The sequence below is a fragment of the Schistocerca gregaria genome, chromosome 1 (genome assembly GCF_023897955.1).
Source record: "Schistocerca gregaria isolate iqSchGreg1 chromosome 1, iqSchGreg1.2, whole genome shotgun sequence".
Taxonomy (NCBI): Eukaryota; Metazoa; Arthropoda; class Insecta; order Orthoptera; family Acrididae; genus Schistocerca; species Schistocerca gregaria.
In genome coordinates, this window is record NC_064920.1 from 99,622,535 (window position 1) to 99,634,514 (window position 11,980).

Consider the following 11,980-nt stretch of genomic DNA (forward strand, 5'->3'; position numbering starts at 1 on the left):
GCGTCTCTCCTGCAGAGTCTTCCACTGGAGTTTATCATCTCCGTAACGCTTTCGCGATTACTAAATGATCCTGTAACGAAGCGCGCTGCTCTCCGTTGGATCTTCTCTATCTCTTCTATCAACCCTATCTGGTGCTGATCCCACACTGCTGAGCAGTATTCAAGCAGTGGGCGAACACGCGTACTGTAACCTACTTCCTTTGTTGTCGGATTGCATTTCCTTAGGATTCTTCCAATGAATCTCAGTCTGGCATCTGTTTTACCGACGATCAACTTTATATCATCATTCCATTTTAAATCACTCCTAATGCGTACTCCCAGATAATTTATGGAATTAACTGTTTCCAGTTGCTGACCTGCTATTTTGTAGCTAAATGATAAGGGACCTATCTTTGTATGTATTCGCATCACATTACACTTGTCTACATTGAGATTCAATTGCCATTCCGTGCACCATGCGTCAATTCGCTGCAGATCCTCCTGCATTTCAGTACAATTTTCCATTGTTGCAACCTCTTGATACACCACAGCATCATCTGCAAAAAGCCTCAATGAACTTACGATGTCATCCACCAGGTCATTTATGTATATTGTGAATAGCAACGGTCCTATGGCACTCCCCTGCGGCACACCTGAAATCACTCTTACTTCGGAAGACTTCTCTCCATTGAGAATGACATGCTGCGTTCTGTTATCTAGGAACTCCTCAATCATATCATGCAATTGATCTGATAGTCCGTATGCTCGTACTTTGTTCATTAAACGACTGTGGGGAACTGTGTCAAACGCCTTGCGGAAGTCAAAAAACACGGCATCTACCTGCGAACCCGTGTCTAAGGTCCTCTGAGTCTCGTGGACGAATAGCGCGAGCTGAATTTCACACGACCGTCTTTTTAGAAACCCATGCTGATTCCTATAGAGTAGATTCCTAGTCTCTAGAAAAGTCATTATACTCGAACATAATATGTGTTCCAAAATTCTACAACTGATCAACGTTAGAGATATAGGTCTATAGTTGTGCACATCTGTTCGACGACCCTTCTTGAAAACGGGGATGACCTGTGCCCTTTTCCAATCCTTTGGAACGCTTCGCTCTTCTAGAGACCTACGGTACACCGCTGCAAGAAGGGGGTCAAGTTCCTTCGCGTACTGTGTTTAAAATCGTACTGGCATCCCACCAAGACATGTATGCTGTGTAAAACAGGGACGTGTCACACAGTTTATCATTAATGAAGCGAATCTTTCAGCACCATTAGTCTAATTATGGTGTGTGGGTGGCTAAGCGGAGTACTAATGGCAAGGTCAATAGAAACGGCTCAAGAGCCGTGGGAGTGCTGTAGCTTTATTAATATTGTGTATAAGAGCAAACACTGCTCCCAGTGCAATTGTTTGCAAAGTATCAGTAATTACCATTTTCCGTAGAGATACAGTTAAATTTATAAAATGTCGTCTCTGAATTAGTGTAAAATTTGATTAATCAGTGGAACCCACTATCCAAAGCCACACTAACCAACTTCGGCTTACCGTGCTTCCAGCACGGTGACATGGAGTCTCCGGCATCATGCAGTGCACCATGCCACAGACAACGCACAAAGGCCTAGTTACCAGCATACGGCTCTCTTAGGTATGAGTCCGCCAGGATCGTGCAACAACAGAGTAATACCAGCCTTCGGATGCATGCGCTTTTATTTCTTTCATAGGGATAGCTCTACGGAAGGAGCACGTATTTGCTATCCATGTTGCTTTCTTTTCTGAGTCACCGACTAAGAGCTCACGTTTCTATTCTGATTAGTCTACTAGCTAACACGAAATATTAGTAGTGCTTAAAGGCACTTTAAATTCATAGGTAATACAGCATTGTTTTCACAAATTGAGCACCGTGTACGTTCAGCAAGAAGCAAGCAGTAAAAGACGAAATGTGGAAAGGGAATTAACCCATTAGGAATAAAAACTACAGGATGACACTGTAAGGGTCTCAGAGACAGGAAAGAACAGGGAACACAGCGTACCGAATGAAATGTATCCAAGTGTCGGTGTAGAATGCACTCCAACAAAAGGAAAACAAGACTAATGATTTGGATTCGAATTTCATCAGACGATGCTGAGAGAACTGAGGTAGGAAATGGGACACGGAAAGCAGCAGGCTAATTTTTCTGTGTGGAAAGAAAATTAGCTAAGCATTGCTTATGTAATAGTCCTTTTCAGGATAATTTTGCTTATTAAGGCAATTCTGCATTATATGTGTCTAACTTGTTAGTATTTTGTATAGATGTAAATCAAAGTCTTATTTAACGTATTTGTCTCGACTGTAGCCTTCTTGGGAAGTGAAACGTGATCGATAAAGGGTACCGACAAAAACTGAATATGTGCCTTTGTAACTGTCAGCGTAACAGCCGAATATCGTTTTGTAAAGTAATAAATATTGTAGAGTATTACTCCAATGTCATATGCGTTTTCGTTTGAAATTTTCTACCATGAATCAGCGGGAGAGCCAGTCAATGCAGAACACGAAAGCTTCTCAAATGTGGTGCTACGGAAGGAACCGAGCAACTAAATGAATACTTCTCAGTCGAACAGGAAGAAAAGAAATTTATGGCGCCACGTCACTAAAAGCAAGGATCGGTTGGAGCAAAATCCTGTGATGTGTAAAGGAATTTTAATTATGTGACGGGAAAAAGTGTGTGTGGCGGGGAAGGGGGATAAAAATGAAATTGACGTAGGTTGCAGTAATTCTGTACAGATGAGAAGATTTGAACAGAATAAGTTAGAGACGAGGGCAGCATCATACCGATAAGACCTGCAGACTGCTTCACAAATATTTCTGTTACATTTTCTTGTTGGAGCAAACAGAATTTGTCAATATGTAATAGTTGTACCGGGGTACATAGTTTATAAACAGGATTAATTAGATGCTAAGTTTTATTTCATGCCAAGCATTGAATTACTTATTCAGGCATTACACGCGTCTGCGATCGCCCTACGTGAAATTCTCACGGGCATACCGAAATCCAGCACTTAGTGGGTAGCGACGAGATAGTAGACGTATACTTCATGAGGTGATATTACGAATTTTAAGTGTCGATAATGTTCTAAGTTTGCTTTTCATAGCTCGCCAGACGCTGGCGGAGGCTGCTAGCCTAGTAGTACTTAGGTCTACCATAAAAGCAGACAGAAAAATGTAGAAAAATGTAATTAAATGAGGATGAGTAGGAAAAGCAAACCCATAATATTCGGGTACAGCATGAGTAGTGTCCTCCGTGACACTATCATCGTTTAAATATATAGGTGTAAAGTTGCGAAGCGATATCAAATGGAACGAGCATATGAGGATTAAGGTTGGGGTAGGCGAATGGTCGACTTCGATTTATTAAGAGAATTTAAGGAAAGTGTGGTTCATCCGTAAAAGACCGCATATAGAACGCTTGTAGTACGACCTGTTCTTGGGTACTGCTCTAGTGTTTGGGATCCGCACGAGGTGAAGGAAGACATCAAAGCAATTCAGAGTCCCGGCGAGCTGCTTCATTTGTTGGCGGTAGGTTCGATCAGCATGCAAGAGTTACGGATATACCTTCCGAGCTCAAACGGGAATCCCTGGAGAGATGAAGACATACCTTCCGAAAAACACGTCTGGAAAAGTGTAGAGAACCGGCATTTCAAGCTGAATGCAGAACGATCCTTCTGCCGCCAACATCCATTTCCTGTAGGGACCACGAAGATAAGACACGAGAAATTAGGGCTATTTCGGAGGCATACAGACAGCCTGATTTCCCTCTCTCTGTCTGCGAGTGGAACAGTAAAGAAAACGACTACTTCAGATACAGGGCTCTAGCTTTCGGAGCATGTATGCAGATACAAATGTAGATACAGAGCAAAAGGGACGAAATGCAGCATAATTTACTGTTACGAATAAACACTAACGTATTTGTCTCTAATAAATAGCTGTATATTTATTAAAATCACGCTAATCATTTTAATAAGTTCTAAGCATGAAACCCGATGCTTGATTTCAGTGGGTCGTTAGCTCTCAATTACCGGTGTAAAGGTTACTGAAAAGAGTGTTCATGGCACTGTGGTTCTAATTGTGTGCTTTTACGCTGGAGAAAGTAAACATAATATACTTGGGGTTGTACAATTTTGAGACTGTTCAAACTGTTTCGTCGGAAGGACTGTTACGAGGATACCATACCAAGGACAGGTAGAAGATTTCACCGACAGCTGCTTATTGTCCTTCCTGGCCAGCCTGCCTTCCCCCCGGTGTATGATGGTTATTTGTCTCAACCGCGGAGTGGCAGCATGTTGGCTCTGGAACATTGTGCCACGTTCTGAACTCGGAAGATGGCCACTTGGTCTGCTTACACATTTGCCTTTATTTTCAAATGTCCTGCTACCAATCGGAATGAAACTTGTTTCTCTTTCTGCTGGAAAAGTAGCAATTTGTATCATTTCTGCTACTTCGTACATTTGCTGCTGTGCTTGTACGTTACAACTGGAATTGGACACAATGAAAGATTTTTTACATCAAAGATAGCACGTCTGCTGCAGTTAAATTTCGGTTACACTGCTGGATAGAGGCTAAAGTCTGAAGAGTGTTTCAATTACAACAGTCTACCCCGTAAAAATTTAGCTAGGACTAAAGTCTCTAAATGTGTGGGATACTCTGACTAAAGTCAACATTCCTCACGTTTTTCCGGGCCGATGTCGGTGTGGAAGCAACTCAGTAAGAGAATTATTTCTCACTCAATTTTCAAATGACAGCTTTCACTGCCTGCGTGCTAAACCATTTCTTTTTCCTTCTTTGTTTTTGAAATTACGAAAACTATTCTAAAAAAGGTTTACCCAAATGTGAAAAAAACTCAGATGCAAAACACGAACAGTATCTAGGAACATATGTTCTATGAAATTCAAACGGTTCCGCTCACAAAAAATCTTCACAATAATTTATGTAGTACTCCATCTATTACACTATTACTGTACTACCCACCAATAATTAGTAAATGAAAAGAAATATATTGAAAAACCATTTACAAAATAAACAAAATTAGAAATAAAAGCTCCTGCCAACTAACATGAATTTCTATTTTGGAGACACGTAAATTGGAATGAACAATCAATGAGTACAGAATATGGATTGAGAGTAAGTAGAAAAAAGACGAATGTAACGAAAAGTTGCGGAAATCAGAACAGGGAGAGACTCAACATAAAAATGGTTTAAGTAGCTCTAAGCACTACGGGACTTGAAATCTATCAGTCCCCTTAACCTAGAACTGCTTCAAGGTAACGAACATGAGGACATAACACAAATCCGTTCCTGAGGCAGGATTCGAACCTGCGACAGTAGCAGCAGCTTGGTTATGGACGAAAGCCCCTAGAACCTCTCAACCACAGCGGCCCGCACTTAACATAAGCAATTGTGATCAAGAATTAGAAGAAAGTAAGGAATTCTCCTACTTCTACATATACATGACTACTCTGCAATACACATTTAAGTGCTTGGCAGAGGGTTCATCGAACCACAATCATACTATCACTCTACCATTCCACTCACGAACAGCGCTTGGGAAAAACGAACACACAAACCTTTCTATTCGAACTCCTATTTCTCTTAATTTAGTCTGATGATCGTTCCTACGTAAGTAGTTTGGGCTCAACAAAATATTTTCGTATTCGGAAGAGAAAGTTGGTGATTGAAATTTCGTAAATGGATCTCGCAGTGAAGAAAAACGTCATTGCTTTGATTATTTCCATCCCAACCCGCGTATCATATCTGCCACACTCTCTCCCCTATTCCTGACAGGAAATCACGAATCCAGTCGCACAACTGAGACGATACCCCATAGGCCCGCAGCTTGATTAGAAGTCGCTTGTGAGGAACGGTGTGAAAAGCTTTCCGGAAATCCAGAAATACGGAAGCAACCTGAGATCCCCTGTCGATTGCGGCCATTACTTCGTGCGAATAAAGAGGTAGCTGCGTTGCACAGTAACGATGTCTTCTGAAACCATGCTGATTACGTATCAATAGATCGCTCCCTTCCAGGTGATACATAATGTTTGAATACAGGATATGATCCAAAACCCCACTGCAAACCGACGTCAGTCATATAGGTCTGTAGTTCGATGGATTACTCCTACTACCCTTCTTAAACACTGGTGCGACCTGCGCAATTTTCCAACCTGGAGGTACAGATCTATAGGTGAGCGAGCGGTTTTATATGTTTGCTAAGTAGGGAGCTATTGTATCAGCGTAATCTGAAAGCAACCTAATCGGTACACAAGCTGGACCTGAAGAATTGCCCGTATCAAACGATTCTCTTCGCCTTCCCTGGTGAAGGAATTCCGGAAATCTGCGTTCAATAACTCCGCTTTAGCGGCACAGTCGTCGGTAACAGTACCATCGGCACTGCGCAGCGAAGGTACTGACTGCGTCTTGCCGCTTGTGTACTTTACATACGACCAGAATTTCTTCTTATTTGCACCAAATTTCGAGACAATGTTTCGTTGTGGAACCTATTAAAGGCATCTCGCATCGAAGTCCGTGCCAAATTTCACGCGACTGTAAATTTTAGCCAATCTTCGGGATTTCGCGTTCTTTTGAACTTCGCATTCTTTCTCCGTTGCCTCTGCAACAGTGTTCGGGGGATCAATTCCATCTCTTACCATTTTATGAGGTATGAATCTCTCAATTGTTGTTGCTACTATATCTTTGAATTTGACCCAAATCTCGTCTACATTTGCATAGTTAGTTCGGAAGGAATGAGGACTGCCTCTTAGGAAGGCATCTAGTGACACTTTATCCGCTTTTTAAAATAAAATTATTTTGGGTTTGTTTCTGGTGGATTTGAAAGAAACGGTATTGAGCCCAGCTACAACGACCTGGTGATCACTAATCCTTGTATCAGTCATGATGCTGTCTATTTGTTCTGGATTGTTTGTGGCTAAGAGGTCAAGCGTGATTTCGCAACCATTTACAATTCGCGTGGGTTCGTGGACTAACTGTTCGACATAATTTTCGGAGAAAGCATTTAGGACTATCTCGGAAGATGTTTTCTGCCTACCACCGGTTTTAAAGTAGTATTTTAGCCAACATATTGAGGGAAGGTTGAAGTCCCCACCAACTATAACCGTATGAGTGGGGTATTTGTTTGCTAACTGGGGAGCAAGATAACTCACGTAGAACGGAGGAAGGAGCACATAAAAAGCAGATTGTGAATGGTCGAAAGAGCATTCCTGGCCAAAACGAGTCTATTAATATGAAACATAGGGGTTAGTTTTATGAGGAAATCTCAGAGAATGTACGTTTTGGGCAGAGCATTGTATGGTAGTGAGATTTGGGCTGTGGAAAAACTGGAACAGAAAAGAATCGATGGATTTGAGATGACGTGCTACGGAAGAATGTTGAAAGCTTGGCTGATTCATACGGAAAGGAACGAGGAGGTTATTCGTAGACTCGCTGACATAAGAGAAATATGGAAAACACTTCCAAGGAGAAGCGACAGAATGAGAGGTCACCTTTAAAGATATAGTACTAAAGGGGGCTACAAAGGGTAAAGAATACAGACGGAGATAGAGACTGGAATACATCCAGCAAGTACCTGGGGACGTAAGTTGCAAATGCCATTCTGAGATAAAGAGCTTAGTGAAGGAGGGGAATTCGTAGCAGGCTGCAACAATCCATTAGGATGATTGATGACAAAAGAAGTTGTTAAGAGATGAAAGAAACTGTTTGCTAATATCTCACGTTAACGGTAGATCATCTTCCGTTTCAATGTGCAAGACGCTGCACAGCAGACGAAGTATAATTTAACCGACCATGCGTTATGAAACTGATGTTGATATTACATGGAATTTTACGTAGACTTCGGTGAACGCAGAATTAACAGTATCTTCCAGATTGCTTTTAAGCTTAGAACTCTACTGCTTACAAACGACCTCACATCTACGAAAGCAAATAGTGTAGAAGTGTCGGATACTGCTAATAGTAACCTCTGGTGCGTATTCATTCATGTGATTCTAAAAGTTTTACACCAGCCACGTGACGTGTGTGGGCTAAGCTAACAAAAAGCATTTCTGGGCCGTTTACAGGTAAATTAGATACTGAGAGGTGCTTAGGCTGTGTTCTCCTCTCGCCGCGAGGAGAGGCCGCACTGTTTAAGGCGCCATGTCACGAAAACACCGATGACGTAAGCAGTTTTGTCCCTTAAAAATGTTCAGATATGTGTGAATTTCTGTCTTCTATTGTCAGCGCATCTGAAGCTGTATTGGAGGGGACGTAGCATATCGCCGAACTTACATACGTATCAAGACGAAGAGAAGAAATGCTTAGCTCGATATGGATGTAGCATTGGAGCTGTGCACCTGCGCGGCCAATACATGCGGCAAAGCTCTTCCGAAACATTATGTTGAACTCAGCTGCGGGCACTCGTAGGGAATTAACAAGATACCGTCTAGTATGAGTCGTCTTCAAGCCAGAATGAGTTGCGTTTGCCAGGCAGCAGCAAAAGTGAAAAAAAGCAGCAGAATTATGTACAAGGGAGTTTGCGCAAGTTACGATCACTGTTGCATCAAAATTAGGGTAAGCATGTGAGAGTTTTAAATGTACACTGATTGGATAGATCACTATTACCACCAACTATCGATATAAACCCCTGTAGGCGACAGCGGCGTCACCTGGCGAGGAATGACTTACACTCTCTCTCTCTCTCTCTCTCTCTCTCTCTCTCTCTCTCTCTCTGCATGTAATATGGCTAGCGTGCTCTGTCCATGTGTAATATAATGGAGAAGGCGCCCGGTCTATCTGAGTTCGGCCGAGGGCGGAAACTGCACGACCTGTAGAGTGTTCCGGGGATGCTGCGGTGAGTGTCTTCAACACCTGGTGATATCAAGGTGAAACCACGTTCAGACGTCATGGTGTTGGGCGGTGAACCGTCATTACAGATGGTGGATATCGTACGCTGGGCAGACCGCTTAAAAGAGGACAAGCGGTGAACTGTGGAGGAACTTACACCAGACTTTAATGCTGGGCAGAGTAAAAGTGTGTCTGAACACAGAGTGCAGCGTACACTCGTAACGATGGGCCTCCGCAGCATATGATCCACGCATTTGGCAATGTTAACACCACGACATTGCAACTCTGACAGAAATCGACACGTGGCCATAGGCACTGGACATTGGCGCAGTCTCAGAGCATTGCATGGTCTGATGAATCCCGATACCTTCTTTATCATGCCGACGGGAGGGCGCGAATACGCCGCCTTCCTGCGGCAGGGAAAAAAGATGGCGTCGGATCCGCTACACTCTGGGAAACATTCAAGTGGGCATCCATGGCTCCAGTGGGTCTCATGGAAGGCACTATGACGGCCAACGAGTACCGTACACTGATCGCAGACCACATACACCACTTTATGACGACCTTATTTCCCGACGGCAATGGCATTTTTCAAGAAGTTAATACCCCATGTCACATGGAAGGATTCTGTTAGAGTAGTTCGAGAAACAGTGGCGAGTTCCAGCTGATGTGCTGGCCTCACAGTTCATCAGATGTGAACTCGATGGAACACATCAAGGATGTGATTGAACTTGGCTTCAGAGCTCATCGCTCCCCTCCCCGAAGTTTACGCTAATTATGTGACTTGTGTGTGTAGAAGTGATGCCAGTTCCCTCCAGTAACCTACCAGGATCTCATTGCTTCCGTGTCACGACCCGTCGCCGCTGTTACCCGTGCTAAAGTTGGACATAGCATAGTTGTTCGTATGTTTGTAACCTAATCAGCCAGAAAATCACGACCAACATTTGCTACCGATAGTTATGCTGCGCTGGGTAGTTGGTAACTCTTGGCAAAATATTACGGGGATGAACATGACCACTGCTAAAAAGTGCCGGAAACGAAGATTTCTTTTCGCAGTAGGAGCACTTCATGAACGCATGCATAAAGCAGTCTTCCTTCTCGTACGGCATTTGAACATCAAAAACACGTTCGATGTTTGGAACCTCTGGTCTGGAGTCACCCTATCCACCTATAGTCCAGAAGTATCTAACAAAGCCTGTGAAGACGGGAGAACAGAACTGGTTGTGTGCAATACATGTCAGAAACGGAACTGAATCGGCGCTGGTGTGAACTGACATCCCTTAATCCACTTCAGCACCGGCTTTAACTGTCGGAAGAATAGCACATCTAGTGGCTGAATGTGAGGCGTGCACCTAGGAGGAATTATCTTGACTGCCTACACCATATGTTGCGTTCGGATAGTATCAACATGAATGCTGTCACGGTAGGTCCTCAGCGAATCAATCAGAAGAAGAGACTCCTTAGCTTGGTATGAGAAGCAGACTTCTTGAAAGAATTGCGTCATTATTTGTTTCAAGATCAAACCGGACTTCGTGGCAACTTGAGTCAGATTTTGCTGTTTCAGCATGTGCTGTACAACTCGCTCTCCAAACTGACCTCTGGATTCCACGTAAATTACCGGCAACTTTGGAAGCATGTATCCACTTGCCGATGTAAATGATGGGACGGTATAAGAATGAGTTGTTGCATAGTCGTTCTTCATCAAATTTCTTATCGACTTCTTTCCCTTGAAGCTCAGAGTTCGCGATTAGTGAAGTTCTTTCCATATACCACTTTAATTGGTGTTAGCAATTGAATTCCACGCTTTAGTGGTTACACATTTTGTTATTGCCCATGAGTCAATGTGACATCATCGTTTAAACCTTGCAAACGATCCATGGATAGATCCAGTAAATTGAGTCAGTCCTATTTCTAGGGTCCTTTCCAAACTCCAATGACAGATACCCTGTCATGAACATCAGCTCCTAGAACAATTACCGCCCACGTGAATATTTCAGCTACATAATCGTCAAGCACGTGAAGTTTTGAGCGCTGTTCTTCTTCCCTTCCCAGAAGGCTGGAATGCAATTATCTCCTATGCCTTTCCAAAATATGTCACCCCGCCCCACCTCTCCTCATGAGTGGATTTGGCTGATAAGCAGACAACTGACTTCCATTACTTAACAACAATTCTTCACTCTCAGGTTCTGGATCGTCCATAAGTGTTTCAAAAATCGGACAAGTCTTCTTCTGCGTATTCATATTCTTCAGTATAGTCTATTGTACTCCTAGTTTCGTGATGTGTATTGTTAATATAGGTTGCTTCAAATGATGGCTCAACGAATATACTACAACCCGCTGCCTATCTCTCCAGTAGGGATACTGTGGATAACACTATTTAAATGCTGCTGTAAGTTCTGTAATCAATCATTTTTCTCGCGCTCCATATGTAAAAGGAACGGAAAGAAACTCTAATAACAGTTCCATGGGACACTTACCCCCTGTCATGCACTTAGCAGTGGTTCGCAGAGCACAAATACAGAGGTAGATATTGAGCTATTCACCTAGCGACGTGCACCACACCTCTTCAAGAATTTTGTACTGTAATGTGAAATGATGAATTGGGAAGTTTTTTCCGTTATTTCGTTGCAACTGCACAAAATGTCGGTTTGTTTTTCGCCGGAAGCGATTCGCTGTATTGAAGTAAAGCATTGCCAGTGGTCTATAGTTAAGTTACTTATATTTTTATTTGCTTTATGTTCGATAAACAGTTCTTTAACAACATATTGGTTATTACTTTTGGTGATCTCTGCTTTATTTTCTCACCTGCGTCGGGAAATGATGTCTGTTAGCACATCGTAGATGTTTTCTTCTTCAGACGCTGATCAGGATGTATTAACAGACGGCAGTACCCGATGTAGGCGAGAAAATAAAGCGTATGTCACAATAAGTAAAAACAATTATATTGTTAACGAACTGTTTTTCGGTAGTAAAGCATATGAAAATGAAAGTAACTTAATTACAGACCACTGATAATCTTCGACCTCAATAAAGGGAAACGCGTGTGGCGGAAAAAAAGAAACCCGGCGTTTCTTGTAGAAAAGCAATTGGAATCACTCAACAGAGGAAAGTCCACTGGACTTGACGGGATGCCAATTCG